We start from the raw sequence: 23307 nt of genomic DNA on the forward strand, positions 1-23307 counted from the left end.
TAGGAAAGAATAGTGTAGTAGGAAAATTAGTGGAGAAAAGAGGCTGATATTCCTGGTTTACACAGAAAGCTAATAAAGTCTCAAGACAAGAAACTTGCACCATCTACGTTAGGCCACAGGTGCCTGCTTGAATAGTGGAGGGTGCCCTGCCTTGGGCTCCCTCTCGCTTGGGTCTTAGAAGCCTGGGCAAATAAGTAGACACGGAGAGCCTCTGCATTCCAAGGGATCAGCCTGAAAAGGAGAGGGAGGGAGAGGGAGAAAGAGAGAGAGAGTCGACACGGGGGGAGCCAGATTTCTAAGAAACTAGTTTGAGAAACTGGTCTGAGAAACTGGTCTGTCCTTTATTTTCCAGGAAAGCTTTTTATACTTTTGGTTGTACATAGAGATCAATGGATAATACAAAGTTATGCAGGGTCAGCAGCCCTGACCCTTATCAAGACCAGGCTTTCTTTCTGCAAATCTTTCCGTATACAAAGGGTCTCAGGTGATTTACATTATCTTTTGGCCAAAAGGCCTGTTAATATTTTATGGCTTTCTTCCTTAATGAATGTTAATCTCATTGTCCCTGTAGTGTTTTTCCTTAATCTGCATCACCTTCAAAGTACTAAATAAAGTTACATTAAAAGATATGAAAACTTGGCAGCAAGTATTGGCTCAACAATGAAACCCTTAATCAGTTTTATTCTAATGATTTTTCCTAGAATTTCTTTTTTCTTTTTAACTTTATTTTGCTTTACAATACTGTATTGGTTTTGCCATACATTGACATGAAGCTTTCAGTGACTCTCCCAGGTGGGAAGCTGTAAACAATTCACATGCGCAGTTGTAAAAATCCAGACAGACCTGGTCAGGTAAGTTAGAAAGCCATCAGAGGGGTTTAAGCCAAGGCATTCTTTTTATGCCCAGGAGACTTATTAACTGGAGCTCTAAGTTAATTCCTTTTAGAGGAAGGTGGTGGGGGACAGCCCCTGTTAATGTCAGAAGCATAAGTGAAAAGCATAATGCAGTAAGGCAGGCGGACTCTGGTTTGGGGGCAGATGCACGAGCAGATCCAGCGAGGCTCCCTTAAGGCCTGACTGGCCTTTGCCTGTCAGGCCCCTTAACCTCATGACCTTTGCCATGGGCGGGACTCCTCGTGCTGGCTCCTGGCAATGGATTACTGATTATCTGCTCATTTTCTTAGTATATTGTAAGGAACTCTCAGGTTCAAGATTCTATCCTTCATTCACTTCTCTTTTATCTCAGCACACATCCTGAAACACCTTATTTATTTCTGATGTTCAAATACCACCTATTAACTGATTATTTCAGACAAAGAAGTCCTCCTCACTTACACCCTGCACTTTTAGGTACATTAATAGTTGTATCTATTAGGTTTCAATGCACCCTCAGCTGATGTCATCTTTCCTTTCCAGCCTTCACTTTTGGTTCTGTCCCCTGTGTTAGGTAACGATTCCATTGTGCAGCAACCTACCCCAGGCTCATGTCAGGCAGTTTTCCTAAACCAGAGGTTCTTAACAGAGATGAAATTTAAATAAACCTCAGGGATGGAGTAAGGCTGCACTTGAGAGGAACGTGGATCATTGAAATCCTCCCCCAAATCTCTCAGCAAAAATGTGTGTGTGTGTGCCGATAACATTTTCCAAGTCAATATTAATCTGATTCTCAAAAACTCAACTAAAAAGGTGAGAATCATTATTTCAGATGCTCAACTCTCCTTCAAACTCTGTACCCAATAGATTACAAAGATACTTTAATATCTATTCAAGCTGTCCCATCTACTGCTATTACCAATGTCCTATATTAAGTTCTTACAACCTTTGCTTCACAAAAGGATTATTGGTCTCCAATGTAACCCATTCTCCACATTACTAAAAGACTCATCTTTCTAAATAACAAAACTAATAATACATCTTCCCTGCCCCCAAACCTTCTAAAGGATTTCAGTGACTTTCATGAAAACTCTGCCAGGCAAACTAGGCCTTTGTGATTGTTACGTGCCTTGCCCTTCCTCACAGATCACTCCTATCTCTCTCTTTCATCTCCAGATAAACCCTTTCCCAGACCACCTTCCACCTCCTGACTCCTGGACATGCTTCCTGGGCCCCACTCCCGCCAACCCACCTGCCATAGCCACTAGTCAACCAGCACAATGATATTCCAACCTCCAGGAGTGATCATATCTAAGCAATTTCACTGGATGGAACTTCAGCCCTTAATCCCTGGCAAAGTCCTCTTCATCCACCAAAACTCACTTCTACAAACACCTGTGACCATCAGCCTCCAGGCAATTCACATATTTGAAGAAGCTTTTCCTACATTTCTTCTTTAGTTTCTGTCAAACTGACCAGCTCACTTACTCCTTCAACAAAGAATTATCTACTGTGTTATCTTCTCTACTACCTTTTGTCCCTTTATATCCTTCAGTTCAGTTCAGTTCAGTCGCTTAGTCATGTCCAACTCTTTACGACCCCATGAATCACAGCACACCAGGCCTCCCTGTCCATCACTAACTCCTGGAGTTTACCCAAACTCATGTCCATCGAGTCAGTGATGCCATCCAGCCATCTCACCCTCCGTCATCCCCTTCTCATCCTGCCCCCAACCCTCCCAGCATCAGAGTCTTTTCCAATGAGTCAGTTCTTTGCATCAGGTGGCCAAAGTATTGGAGTTTCAGCATCAGCATCAGTCCTTCTAATGAACACCCAGGACTGGTGTCCTTTAGGATGGAATGATTAGATCTCCTTGCAGTCCAAGGGACTCTCAAGAGTCTTCTCCAACACCACAGTTCAAAAGCATCAATTCTTTGGCGCTCAGCTTTCTTCACAGTTCAACTTTCATATCCATACATGACAACTGGAAAAACCATAGCCTTGACTAGACGGACCTTTGTTGGCAAAGTAATGTCTCTGCTTTTGTATATACTATCTAGGTTGGTCATAACTTTCCTTCCAAGGAGTAAGCATCTTTTAATTTCATGGCTGCAGTCACCATCTGCAGTGATTTTAGAGCCCCAAAAATAAAGTCAGCCACTGTTAACACTGTTTCCCATCTATTTCCCATGAAGTGATAGAACCAGATACCATGATCTTAATTTTCTGAATGTTGAGCTTTAAGCCAACTTTTTCACTCTCCTCTTTCACTTTCATCAAGAGGCTTTTTAGTTCCTCTTCACTTTCTGCCATTAGGGTGGTGTCATCTGCATATCTGAGGTTATTGATATTTCTCCTGGCAATCTTGATTCCAGCTTGTGCTTCTTCCAGCCCAGTGTTTCTCATGAGGTACTCTGCATATAAGTTAAATAAGCAGGGTGACAATATACAGCCTTGCTGTACTCCTTTTCCTATTCGGAACCAGTCTGTTGTTCCATATCCAGTTCTAACTGTTGCTTCCTGAACTATATACACATTTCCCAAGAGGCAGGTCAGGTGGTCTGGTATTCCCATCTCTTTATATCCTTACATCTCAATATTTTGTGGAGATTTTATTTTTCTGGAATACTTTGACCTAATAGAAACTACATCCATTCATTCGTCAAGGAACTTGAATCAGACGGAGCAACCTGACCAGCTCATGTTAAGGAAATGACCATACAAGAGATAGAGACACAGTTTGGTTCTCAAATAGTTTATACTCTGGTAGAGTAACAGACAGCAGTCCAATAATTACATAAATAAATGCTCAAATATAATTGTCATAGGGAATAGGAAGAGAAACAATAAGCTGCTTTTCGGATATGTCATTGGAGGTCTACTTTAGTCAACAAGTCAGACATATTTTATTTTTACCTGGTTCAGTTTTCTAAGCAAAGAATGCTGGTGTGTGCACGTGTGCCTGCATGCATGCATTTCTCAGGATGAAGAAGCAGCTTTTAGGCTCATTTGCCTGTCACCAAAATCGAGAAACATGCCCTCTTCAGCTAACATCGTCCCCACACAAACACGCATCCTGACCCTCCCTACTGTTTCTCTCTTTACAACTCCCTAGTATCTTTCCCCCCCTTCCATTATTTTCAACTCTTTTGACTTGCATATTCATTCATTCGCTGCCTTCTATTAAACCCATTTTATCTTTTTAGAGCAACAAGGAGAGCAGGATCAGGAAAGATTCAGGAGCATGGCATTCCCCTGGCGCACCAGACCAGCTGTCTTCTTCATTAGTGCTGTCTGCGTTAGAGTGAGGTTTTCCGGAAACCAGAAGTCCTGTCTTGGTTTTACTCATTGCAGCATGAGTAGCATGTGTCAGGGCCTCATCCAGCATATCCCCCGAGTCACTCTCTTGTTTTAATGAGCTGGCTGCACCTCTCGCTGCATCCCTGCCAACCTGTGCTCTGCAACTCAACATTTTCACTGCAGTTCTTAAAACAGTGTCACTGAATAACAACTACCAATAATACATCATTACATAAAACAAAAATTAACTCAAAGGAACAGATTTGGGGCTGAAAACTTCATAAATAAGTGAAAGTGTCAGTCGCTTAGGCATGCCTAACTCTGCGAACCCCATGGACTACAGCCCACCAGACCACTCTGTCCATGGGATTCTCCAGGCAAGAATACTGGAGTGGGCTGCCATTCCCTTCTCCAGGGGGGATCTTCCTGAACCAGACTGAACCCAGGTCTCCCGCATTGCAGGCATATTCTTTACTCTCCAAGCCACCAGGGAAGCCCTGAAAACTTCATCGCGACCCAGATTTCACTGCTTTCCATGTTTTTCACCTCATTCATGGTGGACATGAGTTTGAGTAAACTCCAGGAATTAGTGATGGACAGGGAGGCCTGGCGTGCTGCAGTCCATGGCGTCGCAGAGTCAGACATGACTGAGCGACTGAACTGAGGATGGATGAATCTGAGGCTTCAGATTGCATCTTTCCAGTGGTTTCCATGCCTCTCCTGGTTTCTGTCTCCAGAACCTGCTTTACTCCAGGCGATTGGTTTTTGTCTCTGGTGTTTGCTTAACTGGTTTTGTTTTAACGTGAAAGCATCACATCATTTTACTGACAACATTTTCTCCCTTTTCCTGGTGTGAATAATAATGATGCATCTTATAATAATTGAAGTGTTAGAGATAATAAAATACCATAAATGTCAGGCTTTTATAATTATTATTATCCTGCTATCTTGACTATGTCAGCATACTCTCTTAAGAATAAGAATATTCTCCCATAAAATTGTGCTGTGTAAGTCATTTCAGTCGTGTCCGACTCTTTGCAACCCTGTGGACTGTAGCCCACCAGATTGCTCTGTCCATGGGCTTCTCCAGGGAAGAAGACTGGAGCGGGTTGCCATACCCTCCTCAAAGGATCTTCTGGAACCAGGGATTGAACCTGAGTCTCTATGTCTAACCTGCATTGGCAGATGCATTCTTACCACTAGCACCACCTGATAATGAACACATCTCAGAAAATTAAAATGATACGATATTAAAATGATATCACACTCAACTACTATTTAAATATCTCCAACTGTCCCAAGAATGTCTCATATAATTGTTTTTCTCTCTTCATAAGCATGAAACCAAGGTTTATATATTACGTCTGGCTATAAGTGATAATATCAACACCATATAACAGTTCAGTAGGAACAATATTTTTTAAAAAAAACTATTTCAGTCATTGCTATTTATTTCACTTTCATTTTCGTTTTCTCTTTTGTACCTCTTTTTTAACAACTGTATTGAAGTATATTTTATATATCATAAAATACACCCATTTCAAATGTACATTTCAATGATTTTTATTAACTTTACTGAGTAATACAACCATTACCATGAATCATTATTAGAGTTTTTCCAGAATCCACCTGCCAATGCAGGAGACGCAGTTTTGATTCCTGGGTCTAGATGGTCCACTGGAGGAGGAAACAGCAAGCCACTCCAGTATTCTTGTCTGAAAAACCCCATGGACAGAGGAACATGGCAGTGTAGAGTCCAGGGGGTTGCACAGAGTTGGACACAACTAAGCATGCACACATTCCCCCCCCCCACCCCCAGGAAGATCTCTGATGCTCGTTTCTAGTTAATCCCCACTCCCATTTACAGCAGGCAGCCACTGGCCTATTTCTGTCTCTATAAATTTCCCTTTTCAGCACATGTCGCACAAATGGAATCCTAAAATACACGGTCACTCTGTCACTTAGCAGAGTGTTGTTGAGGAGCGTTTTGTTTTAAAAATCTCACTTTAAGGCCTTTGAATCCAACTGGCAACTTACCCACGTCTGTCACATTCTCAGAGATGAGTCCAACACCCTGCTTCCGAGGAACCAGCTCTTCCTACACCTGTTGATTTGCATCATGGAAAGCAAACAAGCTTTAGCTCTAAGTGGTTTTCTCTCTGCCTTGACATATTTTTTTCCTTTGCCAGACAGTGAGTTTTTGACCCTTTTTTTTTAATAGCATTCATTGTCATGATTTGGGAAGATTCTTTCTGCTAGCCGTGATCCACTCCTTCCTCCCCACCCCAACATGAAAACATACTTTACTAAGAAAGCAAACCTTTCTTTGCTTGTGAAAAATGCAAACCCACCTAACACGGGGTCTAAATTTGCAGGAGATCCACTACAGGTAGACTCCCGGCAGCAAACCAGGTTATCTGAATTTGGCCAATAGGTAGATAGACAAATAGCTGATAGATAGACAAATAGACAGATAGATGATAGGTTGATAGACAGGTCTACATGTACATATACAAATATAGTTCATTATAATTCTTTTTTTTTTTTTTACCAGACCACTGACATGAGGGATCTTCGTTCCCCAACTCATGCTCCCCTGCAGTGAAAGGGCAGAGTCCTAACCTCTGGAAGGCCAAGGATATCCCCTAGAATTCCATTTCTGCCCCCACCTTTTCCTCTTCCATGCTTGACCAGCCTCCCTTTGGTTAGCCTCATTCTGAGGCAGGCTGTCTCAACATGGTGATTGAGTCGTCTCCTAAAACCTTAGCAAAATTTTAGGACGAAAAAAGCCCTCTCGCCTAAACAGAAAAAATACCTTTATCAAAGGTCCTGAATTGACCCCAAGCACATAGAACTCCCATCCTTAAACTAATACCCTGACTTTGGCAGCTGAGGTCGGACCAGGTGCCCCTTCCTGGAGCTGGAGCAGGACCAGCCACTCAGTGTACACAGATGCAGAGTGAAGGAGGTCAGCTCCCCAAAGGGGAGTCAGGAGCTGTTGCCAGGAAAGGGAGACTTGGGTACTGGACAGGGAAAAGAGTAAATGTTCACCAACCTCCTCTGTGTCAGAGGCAAGCTTGCTGCAAAGGGCCAGAGAGTAAAAGGCTTTGTGGCCTCAAGGTATGTGTCAAAATGACTCAGTTCTGCCAGGATAGAGCAAAAGCTGCCATAGACAATGTGTAACCAGAGGACCATGACTTTGTTCCAGAACAAGCTTATTTACAAAAACCAGCACCAAGCCCAGTTTGGTCTGAGGCTGTGGTTTGCTAACCCTTGTTCTGTGTCGTCAACACGTGTCGCACCCGGGGACCACGGGCATGGCTCTCTCTGGCTGCTGCGCAGCCTGCCAAATGGTTTTCAGTAATGTACCATCCATATGCTGTTTCAAATGCCGAGCCAAAGTTCTCCTGCAGACACTCACAGTGAAAAAGATGCCCACCGTGCTGTGCTGGGCTCAGTCATGTCCAGCTCTTTGCGACCCCACGGACTGTAGCCCGCCAGACTCCTCCGTCCATGGGATTCTCCAGGCAAGAATACTGAGTGAGTGGCCATGCCCTCCTCCAGGGGATCTGCCTGACCCAGGGATCGAACTCATGCCTCCTATGCTTCCTGCATTGGCAGGCAGGTTCTCTATCACCAGTGCCCCCTGGGAATCCCGCTCATGAACAATTGCTATGAAAATAATAATGACAAATCCCAAATTGAAAGGACTATCAGGAACTAAGCAGAGTTCCTTTTGACACGATCTTTATGTTCACAGTGACTTAAACAAGGATGGAGAAAATAAGAAAAGATACTGAGAGACCCTGAAATTTTAAATCACATGGGCATACTCCCTCTTATCTATTTAAAATCTCGATCCTTCTAGAATTTTTAAGCATTAGTATTTCTTTTACACAGGGAGAATATACTATTTCTGCATTACCAGTAAAGAAAGCTAATAATTTTAGAAAATGCAGACAATTTCATACCTCTCATCTAAAATTTAAAAATATAATTTTATAAGTAATATTCCAAAAACTTTTAAATCAAAATATAAGTAGATGAGAGTGAGTTGTTAAAGTTTGTAAGACTCTATAATTCAGAATACCTACACTTACCTCAATAAATACAAAGTGTTTCCTAGTCTGTAACTTTCATTTCGCAGCCTTAATACATTGGTAAATAAATCCTTTCTAGTTCATCAATTTGTGTGCTGCTGCTGCTGCTAAGTCGCTTCAGTCATGTCCGACTCTGTGTGACCCCAGAGATGGCAGCCCATCAGGCTCCACCGTCCCTGGGATTCTCCAGGCAAGAACACTGGAGTGGGTTGCCACCTCCTTCTCCAATGCATGAAAGCGAAAAGTGAAGGTGAAGTCATTCAGTCGTGTCCGACTCCCAGCGACCCCATGGACTGCAGCCCACCAGGCTCCACTGTCCCTGGGATTCTCCAGGCAAGAACACTGGGGTGGGGTGCCATTGCCTTCCCCTACTTAATTATTTTAGTAGTACTTATTATTAGTGTTTTCTACATTAATTTTGCACCTCCTCCCATTTGTCTGGATTTAATTTTTGCTCTATTTCTATCATCATTTGCCAAGCATGAATCACGAGCACCAAGCCGCATAAGTTAGTTCACTCCTCCAATACCTGCGTATAGTCTCATAAACATTTCTTATTTCTTCCTGGGACAGAAAGCTTGATTTTTCTTTAGAATAAGAGACATACCTTATTTGGGAGCCTTTGAAAAATGAAACTAGTGATTCTGGAAAGTGTGGTCATGTTTTCACAACAACAGAAACAAAATAAACACCTTGATTTGCAAACTGGGCACTGCGTTCTACCTGATGCTTAAAGGTGCCAGTAAAGAAGGCGACTTGCTCCCAAATCACACAACCCACAGTTGGCACAGGTCTGTCTAGCTGACCATCACATCACGTTGAACTTGTTAGTCATGCAAAGTTATGTGCAGTTTTTTTGCGAGCTCGTTGCCCTCTATAATCTACCCTCCAGAAAACATGAATATTGTGGATATTAGTGCTGTGTATATTTGGGGTAACTTCCTGATCCCCTACAGTGAACACTCCTGGGGGACCCCTGCTGCTGTGGACTGCCTCCTGCCTGCAAAGCAGAGACCCTGGGACCCAGAGAGGCTCTGGTCCTTAATGAAGAATCATTCCGGTTCATAAACTTTTCTGGAGCTCAGTTTACTCACTAAGTGGGAGAAGGAGGACTTGCGCAGCTTCACAGGATTATTGAGAAGCTCAAATAAAACAGTTTCTTTCAAAGGACAAGGTGAGTTCTAAAGTGTCAAATAAGCAAAATGCTGATTATTAACGGATGAAAAGCGCAAGATGCCCCACAGCTATATAACACACTTGGAGCACTGCCCAGCAGCCAGATGATAAATTCTTGATGAGCAGTGATTTGCTTTTGTTTGAAATTGTCCCTTGGGTAAAGCAGCAAGCCACATTTTGTGAGGTATAAAGAAGCATAAAGTACAGTCTTCAAAAATTAGAAACTGCTGCTTTCATTGAAAGAAATGGACTCGTAAACATAACAAGCACAAATACTTTAAAGTACATGGTAAATGGATGATACAGTATGTACCTCAGGATGATTTTCCACTGTGTGTTTTGTACAGCATGAGTCCTATTTGGCTTTCCAAGAAATCAAGTTTGTATTCAAATACAAAAGTCAACTCTGAATACTGTAAGTCCTACTTGAGGATTCCAAATGCAGATTAGGATATAAAAGACTCAGAGAAATCCTGTAGCAAAGTTAGCCAATGAACTTTATTTAAATCAGCAACTCCCAAAGGTATTTGACCAGATAACCCTGTTTTAATAAAAAAAAAGAGAGAAAGAAAGATCAACTTTCCAAAGAAGTAGTGTTTTTCAGGCCATGTTTGGGAAATGCCATTCTGGAGGCTAAAGGTAAAGGAAAGGCCCCGTGATGAGGAGCCTGGAGGATCCCTGGAGACAGAATGATGGCAAGGTTGGTGAAAAGGGAAAAGGGGCTTTCCAGGTTTGGGATCTGGGGTGGGTGGAGTGTTGAAGGCAGAGACCATGGGCTCTGCAAGGGTAGAAGTAGGCAGGGCAGGCATCCTTAGGTTAATCACATCACATCCTGGTATCTTCAGTAGGGCAAACATTCAATGTGTTCAGTTAATTGAGTTCACTGAACTAGGAAACTGGGATTCATATTCAGAGGGTAGTGAGTAGATGAGGTAAGTACCACAGAGAAGTAGGCGGTGAGCTGTGGAGAGAAGGGAAGACGCTGGGAGGAAGGACCTTGAACACACGATGGCATAAGGCAACTACCCTGCAACCTGCCTCACTCACCCTGACCACTGTCCTGTGGCAGGGCAGTGAATGATCTCAGGTGAGGAGCAAGACAGAGGTCAGGAAGAGAGGGGGAAAGCCCTGAGCAGCCAAGAGTCAAAGGAACAGAGATTGTGAAGCAGGAGGTGGGAGCACGAAGGGAATCCAACATGGACAAGGAAGCACAACTCAGTGAGAAAGGGAAACAAAAATTCTTCCTCTGGATTTATCGTCAGCCTTTCAAACTGATGAATCTTATTTTTAATAGCATCTGTAGACCCTGGATTCCTGAGCTATTTTATCTCACTATTGCCTATAAGATGAACAAGAATTATACATTTAGGATAAGTACCACACATTATTTTTCTTTTTAAAAGCTATATCCCGCTTCCTATTTTCTGATCTTCTGATACCTTCCCCTGGTTTCTATTTTGGTACTCTAAAAATACTCTTTAGTAGCTGAATATGTTTCTTAATTCAGCTGCAGCACTGCATTCAATGACATCTGTAGCCACTAATTTTATTTTGTTTAAATTATCCAAGTGCGCTCTTACCTGAATTTCAACAGCAGCTATTCTTACAAAATCTTCATTATTTACTGATTTTCCAGAACATGTTTCTTCTTTTCCCAGTATTTTTAAAGGAATAATCAAAGCTACCAAAAGAATTGAAGGTCTGTGAAATGCACTATTTTATGTCTCATTTTAGCAACAAACATCAGTAAGATTTGGCTGAAAGACTAGACTTTTCACTTAGCAGTTTTCTGCTACTTGCTTAATTAAAAGCCTCTTCAAGCATTATTTTAGAAACCTTCATTTTCAAATCAGCAGGATACTGATCTTGCTACTGCTTTTCAGTCGCTAAGTTGTGTCTGACTCTTTACAGCCTCATGGACTGCACCACGCCAAGCTCCTCTGTCCTCCACTGTCTCCCAGAGTTTGTTCAAACTCATGTCCATCAAGTCCCTGATGCCATCCAACCATCTCATCCTCTGTCGTCCCGTTCTCCTCTTGCTTTCAATCTTTCCCAGCATCAGGGTCTTTTCCAATGAGTCAATTCTTTGCATCAGTTGGCCAAAGTATTGGAGCTTCAGCTTCAGCATCAGTCCTTCCAATGAATATATAGGGTTGATTTCCTTTATGATTGACTGATTTGATCTCCTTGCTGTCCAAAGACTCTCAAAAGTCTTCTCTAGCACCGCAATTCAATTTCATACTCAGCTTTCTTTGTAGTCCAACTCTCATATCTCTACATGACTACTGGAAAAATCACAGCTTTGACTGTATGGACCTTTGTCAACAAAGTGATGTCTCTCAGCTTTAATACTGATGTGATCTGATTTGAAAGATATTTATTAAAACTGAGTCACAAACTATTATTTCAGTAACCACTGGAGCACAGGTGGGCTTTTAAGATTGGAACAGGAAACAACAAAAGATGTCATCATCGGTAAAGGAGTACTTGCTTTCATGAAAGATTGACACTTACCAACATAATCTGATGCCCGCAGGTTCAGCCGGAGCCCTGCTCAATCTGACTCCAGGCCCTACGTAGAAAGACCAAGACAGCAAAGTCTCTACACACCCCTGACTCGGAGAAATTTATGGAGCTTAGCAGTCCAGCGTCAGCACCAAATCCTGCTCACCTTGAAGTCCTCCTGAGGTCTTGTAATAGACTAGCTTCCTGAGTCTCTGCCCTTCTCCTTACACCTGAATCCTTGTTCAAGCCAGCCTCCCAGTATGTTTGGTCCTCTGGGACTAGGATCCCATCCTGCTTTGAGCATCTACACCCACAGTTCTTCCTATATCTACCTGCTATCCACCTGGCCCTGGCCCCTGCCCTGAGACAGACCTCCAGTGCTTGAGGACATACCTTGCTATGCCATCTGCCTCCCTACTTAAAGTTCTACTCCCCTTAGATTCCCCACTGCCGCATACTGCCTACAAGTAGGGCTTTCCCCGACCTCACAAGAGAAAACCATAGTAGCTTTTTGACTGAATTTTCACTTGTCAGATTCTTTTATTTACATACCTTTATTGTGGAACAGACCACAGTGGTCCCTTCAGATGGCCATCCTAGGGGCCACGTTTCTCTTGCTGCCAGTCATTCTCCGTCTAATTTAATAACAACCAGAGCAGGTTCAATGTAATCTGAGCTTTGAAAAATTCTTAATCTCTGAATAAAAATTTAACTGGCAAGCAGCAGCAAATTATAGCAAGCACATAATTATTCAAATTGCAATTATGCTTTTAAATTAATATAGTACGGTAATGATGAGTTTGAAAAGAAATTTGAACAAGGTGGTAGAGAGGACACTGGAAGATAAGATAATAAGTGATTCAAGGGCCCAGATCACAAAGGTCACAAAGCTCAGCGCAGAGGCAGTGGATGGAGGTGAAGTTTGGCCAAGCACAGAAGCTTGGTCAAGGGCTTGTTTTCCATAATAGGGAGAATAAATGTCCCGCTGAAAAAAAATGTTCTCTATAAATAATAATGAGAGAAGGAGTAAAAGAATCATATTTGCAAGTGATGACCGCTCTGTCAGTGGAGTAGAAAAATGATGTCGGAAGCAGGGAGGCCAATGTAGGGGTGGGGAGGTGTTCTGCTTTTACTAAAGCAAATGGACATGAGTATAGAGGTTAACAAAATGGCTTAGACCTTAGTACAATTATTTTAACAGTATTTTAATACTGGTGCAATTCCACTACGTAACTCGTGGGCTAGATTGCAGTTTTGTCAGCTGTCCTAATAATGTCTTCAAGTTTTATTCCTTGAGGAATTATATACTAGAGTTGCATCAGTATTAACTATCCCAACTACGATCACTGTACCATGGTTCTTAAGAGAACGTCTTTTTCTTAAAAGATACATTCTAACATATTTATAAGTAAAAGGGCATTAAGTATGTCATTTACTCTCTAATGGCTAAGAAAAATAAGAGACACATATGTTTATATCTGGAAAAACCATAGCTTTGACTAGATGGACCTTTATTGTCAAAGTAATGTCTGTGCTTTTTAATATGCTGTCTAGTTATAATTTATTTTCATATATAATATATGATTTCTCTCTCTCCCTCTACCCTTCTGCAAATGAGATAGAGTGAACACTAAAGCAAGTGGGGAACATGTAAACAATTTGTAAACCAAGATAAAGAATACACAAGTTTTATTTATCGCTTCTTACAAATTTTCTGTAGCTTTTGGATTATTTTAAATGACAAATTTATAACAAAATAAAATGTTTTTAATAAAACTTGAGGAAATTGTGTCATTTTGGAAAAGCTAAAAAAAAAGAGAGAGAGATTCATATGGAGTAAAACTTTGAAGGATTATATAATATGAATAAATTTTTTCTTAAGTCTTTTAACATAAGCCTGGCTTACGCATCTGACTCATTATTTAGTGACCTATCTTCAGTCAAAAGCAAAATCTTTATAACCAATAGGGCAGGACTGGGATATAAGAATTCTGGACAAAATCAGCAGGTGGAAGGCTTACCTGGGAATCAAGGATTTCTGGCAACTGCACTTTCAGTGTATGTGATGAGGGCCAACTTTGATCAAGACATGTTCACTGTCAGGAAGAGTCTAAGAGCCCCTGTCTGAAAGCTGGCACAGGAATCAGTTTGCTCAGAGGGAATCTCCATGGACCCACGGGAGCCCTTCCAGCCTTGACACTGTTGGCATATTGCATTTTGGGCTTTCTTCCGTCCTCACATTCATGTGACTGTACATAAATACCTCTCCCAGGTAGGATTAAATAGAGTGATTCCAACTCTATAGTTATCTTTTAACCGTTTCACTTTTCTTGGATATAATAAAAGATTGGATTCCTACTGATTGGACTCTAATTTTACATAAAAGGAAACCTTGGTAGTTGCGGGTTGTTGCTGCTGTTCAGGTGCATCTGACTCTTCTGAGGCCCCGTGAACTGCACCACGTCAGGCTCCTCTGTCCTCAGTCTCCCGGAGCTTGCTCAGACTCATGTCCACAGTGTCGGCGATGCTATCTAACCATGTCATCCTCTGCCACGCCTTCTCCTTTTGCCTTCAGTCTTTCCCAGCTCCCTAGCTGCAAGTTAGGTGGGACTTATGATAAGATGAAGGTGTGAGGAGGAAGCACAAAGCAGGAACAGAGCTGAACCTCAGGGAAACACTGGAAGCAGAAATCATCAGAGTTACAGATTACATGTCTGTGTTTTGTATTTTTGTTTCAACCGCCTCTCGTAACAGACTAGGTGTCTCCTCATACTTCACAATTAAGATATTGTTTGCTCAGGGCCCCTGGCTTTAATAGGAACAATAAATAGATTTCAGTCACACCCTGAGTGTATCAAAAATATGCAATTTCCCTGCCAATTGATTTTACACAAGGTCCCAAGACTATTCAATGAGAGAAGAATAGACTTTTCAATCAATGATGTCAGAACAATGGAATTTCCACATTTGAAAGAACGAAGTTGGACGCTTCATACCATATACGATAATTAACACTAAATGGATCAACAACCTAAATGTAATAACTGAAACCATTAATCCATCAGAAGGAAGCACAGGAGTGGATCAGTAATGGGTTCTTTGATCTGACAGCAGAAGCGTGAGCAACAAAAGAAAAAAGAGAAAAGCTGAACATGCATCAGTTATAAATGTTCATCTGTCAAAGGTCATCACCAACGAAACAAAAGACAGCCTATAGAATGGGAAAAATATTTGCAAATCTTACATCTGACAAGGGTTTGTGTCCAGAATATATAAAGAGTCCTTAAAACTAAAGAACAAAAGGATGAGCAATTCAATTTAAACATGAACAAAGGACTTGAAAAGACACCTCATCAAAGAAAAGATTTATATTACAGTATAGTTTGGTATAGTATAATATAGTATATACATGTGCTTCCCACGTAGCTCAGCTGGTGAAGAGTCCACCTGCATTGCAGGACACCCCGATTCGATTCCTGGGTGGGGAAGTTCCCCTGGAGAAGGGATAGGCTACCCACTCCAATATTCTTGGGCTTCCCTGGTGGCTCAGCTGGTAAAGAATCAGCCTGCAATGCAGGAGACCTGGGTTCAATCCCTGAGCTGGGAAGATACCCTGGAGAAGGGAACCAGAATCTCCACTATTCTGGCCTGGAGAATTCCATGGACTGTATAGTCCATGAGGCCTAGAAGGGTGGAACACAACTGAGTGACTTTCACTTTCATTATGTTCTGTTCTGTTCTATTCTATTATATTATATTATTATATTATATTATACTCTGGACCTGAAGTTAGGAAGTGGTATCAAAACCTGGGGAAAGCCAGTGCAGCTGTAAGATATAGCTGGCCACACAGACAAGACACAGCTACCCAGGGTGGAAACTGGGGACAGAGCTCCAGTCTCCTCCCAGTGAGTCTCATGAGCCAGAGGGCCCAGCAAGGGCACCATTGATTCCGCCCATGCAGTGCAGCCTCCTGAGGCTCACACAGGGTAGAGAGAAGGAGCAGCTGTGCCTGTCAGGACCAAGCAGAAATCACAGGCACGTGCCAGAACAGCTATGGCGTGAAACTCCAAGTCATCCTGCCCTGCTCCGCCAAGCTGGAAGGCTCCTGCACTCACTTATAACCTCTCACAATGGACCCTGGCTTCTGTATCTTAACAACCATGCTCAGATGTCCTCCTCCGATGGAAGAACCAGTGGGGACAAAAGGTCCAGATCAGCAGGGTCTCCTGGTCCTCCTTGCTCCTGAGTCACTGTAAGCTTCTAGAGTTGGCAACTGGTTCTTGTTCATAGCTTCATCCTCGGCTCCTTTTTCTAGTGTTTTGTCACTGTTCAGTCACCAAGTTGTGTCTGACTCTTTGTAACCCCATGGATTGAATCACACCAGGCTCCCCTGTCCTTCGCCATCTGCAGGTATTTGTTCAAATTCATGTCCATTAGTCAGTGATGCCATCCAGCCATCTCATCCTCTGTCACCCCCTTCTCCTCCTGTCCTCAATCTTTCCCAGCATCAGGGTCTTTTCCAATGAGTTAGCTGTTAGTATCAGGTGGCCAAAGTACTGGAGCTTCAGCTTCAGTCCTTCCAGTGAGTATTCAGGGCTGACTTCCTTTAAGATTGCCTGATTTGATCTTCTTGCTGTCCAAAGGATTCTCAAGAGTTCTCCAGCACCGCAGTTTGAAAGTATCAATTCTTTGATGCTCAGGCTTCTTTATGATTTGACTCTCACATCCATACAGGACTATTGGAAAAACCATAGCATTCTAGTGTTTGGTGACTATTAAATGGCATAAAATTCTTATTGCGTTAATAAGCGAATGAATAAACATGTGGTTTTTCCTCCTTAAAAAAGGCTTTAGTTGAAGTAACTCCATGTCCTAGGACTTCTGAAGCACCCTTATGTCAAATATTCTTAATCAAAGCTCCCATGTAAGTGTGCAGACATTTGACAGACCCAGTGCCCTGACTTTTCAGTCTGATACAGGCATCACAGCCGATGAGACCGTTTTAGTATGCTAAATGTAGGCACCAAGGGCAAAAATAGCAATTGATTGCTTGCTGAGTTCATGGGCCATAGTTATCAATAGTCTTGCTCACTGGCACACTGTAATATGCCGGCCTTGAACCCAATTTTGTGTGTTCAAAGGGAAGTACCAAAATCAATTACCAAAGAAGGATTATTTTTGTATTGCAACCTCTTGCCTTCCAGAGTAATTCAAAAATCATTACAGACCACCACATTCACAGAAAAACACTCTTCCCCAATAGATTTTTCCTTACAAAAAAGGAGAAGAATGTGACAGGCTACTTATTGAAGGGTAAGAAATGTATAAATGTCTTTGTTTTACTATTATTTCAGTTTGAATCCACTATGCTTCTTTATTTCCATCTTTAAAAGCTAAGTTGTCAAATTTAAACAGTTTATAAGTTAAGGAGAAACTAGGATCATCACAGGGCCTGTTATAAAGCCATTTTTCTTTTTTATTAGCCACATTAGCATTCTATTGCCCTTTAAATGTCACTAGTTCAAGAGCACTGCTTTCTGCATCCTGGAAATATTTCTTCTCATTGTAATAAAACATGAGGATACAATTTTCTAGGACATAGATAAGATGGCAGAGAAACAACAAATTCAGAATCAAAACATGTTGGGTGCTGTTACAGATAAGACATGGGTTATTTTTCAGTCAAAGCTCTGTCATTGTTATAACATTGAGCTATTCAAGAAAGAGTTTAATTTGTTTGTTGGTATAGGCTATTGATTTTTCTTTTATCATCTAAGCCATGATTAGAAAAATGATATTTATTCATTCTGAGATGTGCAGAAATATAAGAGGTGCTACTTCTTTCTAATAGAGAAAGAAAAATCACATCATGATGTATGGTATCCTTGTAGAAGTGCTTGCAATTTGCTAGCAATCTCTGTATCACTTCCAAAGTTACATTTTTGTAGTTACAGATAAGCTTGGCAGCATAACATCCCCCATATCTCAAAACCTATAGTGAGCTAAAGCAGTAGGGTAGACTGATAAAAAAATGAGAAAGGGAAGAGAGCAAAGAATACAGGGGGGACTTCCCTGGTGGCCCAGCAGTTAACACTCTGCGCTTCATCACAGAGGGCACAGGTTCAATCCCTGGCCAGGGAACTAAGATCCCACATCCCACCTTGGGGCAAAAAGAAAGAAAAGAAAAACATCAAACAGTGCACAGGACAATTCTCACAACAAAAAAAGGATAAATGAATTCTGATTTTCCTGATGTTGTAAGTCCGCGTTTAGATCTTTAAAAAGGAGTAAAGCGTGACTTTCATAAAATTTTCAGTGACTGATACCCAAATGACTTATTCCTTTATCTTAATCTTCCTATTGTAATTCTTAGCGTTTTCTAAAATTTTGAATTCTTCTTTCATCTTTATTTTTTCACCTATGTCCATGTCTTTTCAGCTCTCCTTCCAGAAATTTCACTAGCCAGTCTTATTTTATTTTCCATATCTTTTACAATGTCTGTGCTTTGTTATTCATTTAATCTACGTTGACCTTTTCAACTCCTTTTTCTGACTTTTAATTCTTCTCTATTTCACCTACAGCACAGACATAAATCCAGGCATGTTTTCTCTTGATAAATAATATTCTATTTCTCCCTAATACCTATAGTGATGATTCCCAAACTATCAGGAGAAAAGTAACATACATATAAGTTTCTATATGTCTAAATTACCTATACGTAAAAGAAGCACCAGAAGTCACCATGTGATCCACAGATCAAAAGGCTCATTTCCTAGGATACAAAAAAAAAAAAAATGAACTGGCTTCAGCAATAAGATAAATGCATTGGTTTAACTACAAAGGAGAGTGTAACTAGTGACGATTCAGAACCAGAGATTTCCGCGACTCGTTCATGCATGGTTTCGTCTCACGGTACAATTCTATCTTTTCCTTTCACAAGCTTCGTCTCCCTAAAAGTTACAACTGTTCCCTCCTGGACTCACACTTTCTAAAAGAGTTGCTCAAAGAGGAAAACAGCTTTCTCTCTAGTTACAGGGCTTCCAACTAGGGAAAGAGTCTGATTGGCTGGCGTGGGGAGCGGAGGGCTCTGATTGGCAGCTCCCACTGAGATCGCCTGGTTGAAGCGGAGGTCCCAGTAGTTTCTGAAACATACATTCCTCTGTGAGGAGGAGACTCGGTGCTGTTGGTCTGTCTAAAGAAAGGACATCTACCATAGGGTGTCTTGAAATTCTCTGTGTTAAAAACGTCTCCTGGTGGCTCAGGGATAAAGAATCTGCTTGCCAATGCAGGAGATGCCGGTTTGATCCCTGGGTCAGGAAGATCCTCTGGAGAAGCAAATGGCAACCCACTCCAATATTCTTGCCTGGGAAATCCCATGGACAGAGGAGCCTTGTGGGCTACAGTCCATGAAGTCGCAAAAGAATTGGACACAACTTAGCAACAAAACAACAATAGGTGCTCTTATTATAGAGCATCAATTTAGCAAGGAGATGAAACCAGTCAATTCTAAAGGAAATCAACCTTGAATGTTCATTGGAAGGACTGATGCTGAAGCAAAAGCTCCAATACTTTAGACACCTGATGCGAAGAGTCAACTCACTGGAAGACCCAAATGCTGGGAAAGCTTGAGGGCAAAAGAAGAATGGGGAGACAGAGGATAAGATGGGTGGATGGCATCACTAATTCAATGAACATGAGCTGAGCAAACTTCAGGAGATAGTGAAGGACAGGGAAGCCTGGTGTGCTGCAGTTCATGGGATACCAAAGAGTTGGACATGACTTAGGGGCTGAACAACAATAGAGGGGCACCTGATTCTTGTGGTAGAGCATCAGTTTATTACTATCTCTCCTGCAGGAAAAAAGAAACGTAAATTTGCAGAAAACACTAAAAATCTTTTAAGAGTAGATAGCACAGGCAAGAATTGAGATGCTCTGATCCTCTAAGAAGGAAGCACAACAAAGGGTGCTTCACATTCCCCCCTGGCATTTTACTGAAAACACTTGCCATTTTTGACATAGAAGAATAGAATGCCAGCAGACAGCTACCAGCAGCTGGAGTTCAGGCCAAGACAGAGAAGTTCTAATAAACACCAGAAGGATCACCTTCTCAGAATAAGGACAAAACTGAAGTCGATCAGCAAGATGAAAATACATGAAGCTAAAAACAGTCCTCATCAGAATTTAAGAGATTTCTTACACTCTATGCATGCTTGTGTGCTGTCTCTTCATCATGTCCGACTCTATATGACCCTGTGAACTGTAGCCTACCAAGGTCCTCTGTCCATGGGATTCTCCAGGAAAGAATACTGGAGGGGGTTGCCGTGCCCTCTGCTAAGGGATCTTCCTGACGCAGAGATCAAATCCTCATCTCTCTTCCCTCGCCTGCATTGGCAGGAAGGTTCTTTACCTCTAGCGCCAGCTGGGAAGCCCCACTTACACTCTATATACGCTACCAAGAAATGCAGGAGGGACACCATGGCGGCCTGAAGACGAGGTCGCGGGCATGGGGACCTAACCTGCCCGAGGACCTAAACCTGCCGTCATCACCAGAATCATCAAGGAGGCTCTCCCAGACGATGTCAGCATCTCCAAGGAGGCCTGGAGCACCATCTCCCGCGCCGCCAGCGTCTTCGTGCTGTACGCCACATCCTGTGCCAACAACTTTGCGATGGAAGGGAAACGCGAATGCCAGCGATGTACTGTCAGCCATGGAGGAGATGGAGTTTCAGCGGTTCGTTACCCCGTTAAAAGAAGCTCTGGAAGCTTATAGGAGGGAGCAGAAAGGCAAGAAGGAAGCTTCAGAGCAAAAAAGGAAGGACAAAGACAAAAAAGCAGATTCGGAAGAGCAGGCCAAGAGCAGGGATGAGGACAATGATGAGATGAGGAAAGGCTGGACGAAGAAGAACAGAATGAAGAGGAGGGAGTGGACGACTGAGGAGGGTGGGGAGACGCCGCTCGGAAGGAACCGGGCGAAAACCTGGGACACGTTTGTGTGAAGCCTTTTCTGGCTGGGCAGAGTAGTCTTAGGCAGAAGAGCCTGAGAAGGTTGAAATAAAAACTGAATTATCATCAGGATTATCATCAAAGCCAGGGCTTCCCAGACTCAGAGCATCTGAGCAGCAGAATCCTGTTTTGCTTAATCAGTCTCCAGGTTATAACTTTTTGGCAAGAGGGATTCTGAATGGCTAATTGGTCAGTCTGATCTCTTTTGTTTACATACACAAATAGTTAGGCAATTGGTGATCCCCAGTTCCCTCCCTGCTCCCCAGAAAATAATAATAACTTCCACGCTGCCAACTGTGTCCCAGATCAGAGAGGCAGTTAAGGCTCAGGAAAAATTGGGGTTTGATCGCAGTCAACCTATTTGATTACACAGTATTTGGCAATACTAGCTTATTTCAAGTGATCAGAATGGCTTAGCTATAGGAAACTACTAAAAAGGTTGAAGAGAACAATGAAATCTGCTCTCTCTTCACTTGACAGTAACGTTAATTGAATTTTGTTTTCTACAGACCCACTTGGCTTAGATCCCTTCTATATTGCCTGTAGGCATGTAACCTGCTTGGGAGGCTACCTTCTAGGCACATTGTTTTCAAATCCACAGAGTAGAATTAGTTAAGCAAGGTTGCCAATGTCTTACTCTTATAAAACAGAGGGTTTAGTTTTAAATGCACCTCACTGTCTGCCACTGTACTGCTTCAGGATTTGTCATCACCTCCCGGAAGGTATAAAATTCCAGGTTTTCGTGTGCCGTAGTCCATCTTCCAGATTTGTGACTATGGCTTTTTGTTTTTCCAATTCATGACAAGTTTCGAACTTTATTTCTTCTTGGCGCAGCTTTCTCCCTTTGTGCTTCTCAGCACCTGTCTCTGTCCTGTCTCTCCCCTGCTCCCCACTCCACTTTCTCTGTCCCTCCCTTTTTTTTCACTTCTGCCAACCCAGGAACTTGGATGACCTGCAGTATCCCAGAGAATGGGTTCCTTTGAGTCCCTAGTTCTAATCTCATGTCTTAAAACTGATTTTGTAAACCTCTTTGACCCATGAGTGAAATCTGATGGTGCTCAGGAATTTAATTCCTCCCCTAACCCATCCCCTTCAACTGCTTCCAGGTATCTCTGTTGACCTTTCCAGGTGTTCTTCTCTTTCCATTTGGTGCTCCAAGCACTTTTTTGTTGGTCTCTTTAAGTTGAGTGCTTGGAGGTTGAAAGGTAGTGAAGTGTAGTTTGACACTGTTGATTTGTTAAATGAGTACAATGGAAAGTTTGTTGATAATTGAGTGAAGAATATTGAGAAAATTATAATGCTTTGTATAATAAAAAAAAACATTATTGTTAAAAGAAAAAAAGAAATGAAGGAAGACCACACACACAGTTCTTTCTTTAATTTTAGCAAGTTTATATATACAGTTTATATATCATAAAATTCACCCACTTAAAATATAGAGTTTCGTGGGTTTTCAGTACATTCACAAAGTTTTACAACCACCACCATAACTAATTTTAGACCATTTTCATCATCTCATCCCTTAAAAGTCTCTATCCCTATTATTGGTCACTATCCAACTCTCCCCCTTCCCCAGCTGCTGGAAACCACCAACTTATTTTTCTGTATGTATTTTCCTTTTCCAGACATTGCACATAAGTGGAATCATACAATATGTTGTCTTTTGTGACTGGATTATTTCACAACACCTACAAGTGGAATTTCAAGCTCATATGGTAACTTTATGTGTATCCTTTTGAAAAATAAAGCTATTTTTCAAGTGCTATACTATTTTACATCCCCATCAGCAAAGTATGAGGGTTTGAATTTCTTCCCAACCTAGCCAGCTGGTTTTGCTGTTTATCTTTTCTTATTGTAGCCATCCTAGTGTATGTGAATTGGTATCAATCCCATTGTGATTTTAACATGTATTCTTCCATGATATAGGCCAATGTTACTTTCACCTGTCTATTATAATTTGCCTATTTCCATTGAAGAAATAATTATTAAAATCATTTGCTCATTTTAAACTGCTTTACATATTGCTGAACTCATTAGCTCTAATAATTTTATTGTGGAATCCTTAGAACTATCCATATATATAAATACAAAATTATATAATCAGCCAATAGAAACAGTCACACATCATCCCATCTTCCCTTTCAAACTCAATGCTTCCTATTTCTTTTTCTTGCCTAATTGCATTGGCTAGAACATTCAGTGCGATGTTAAGTAGGAGAGGTGATAGCAGAAACACTAGTTCGGTTCTTTATCTTAGAGGGAAAGCACTCAGATTTTCCCCATTAAGTATATTGACTTTGGGGCTTCCCCAGAGGTCCTTTACCAGCTTAAGAAAGTCTCCTTTTTTC

The 23307-nt window shown here is 41.7% G+C and overlaps 1 pseudogene; it reads left to right on the top strand.

The window, feature by feature from the left end:
* Positions 1-20415: 20415 nt before the first annotated feature.
* LOC138444696 (DNA polymerase epsilon subunit 3 pseudogene) lies at positions 20416-20891 on the top strand (annotated as a pseudogene).
* Positions 20892-23307: the final 2416 nt, after the last annotated feature.

Source organism: Ovis canadensis, chromosome 8 (assembly GCF_042477335.2).
Source record: "Ovis canadensis isolate MfBH-ARS-UI-01 breed Bighorn chromosome 8, ARS-UI_OviCan_v2, whole genome shotgun sequence".
NCBI lineage: Eukaryota > Metazoa > Chordata > Mammalia > Artiodactyla > Bovidae > Ovis > Ovis canadensis.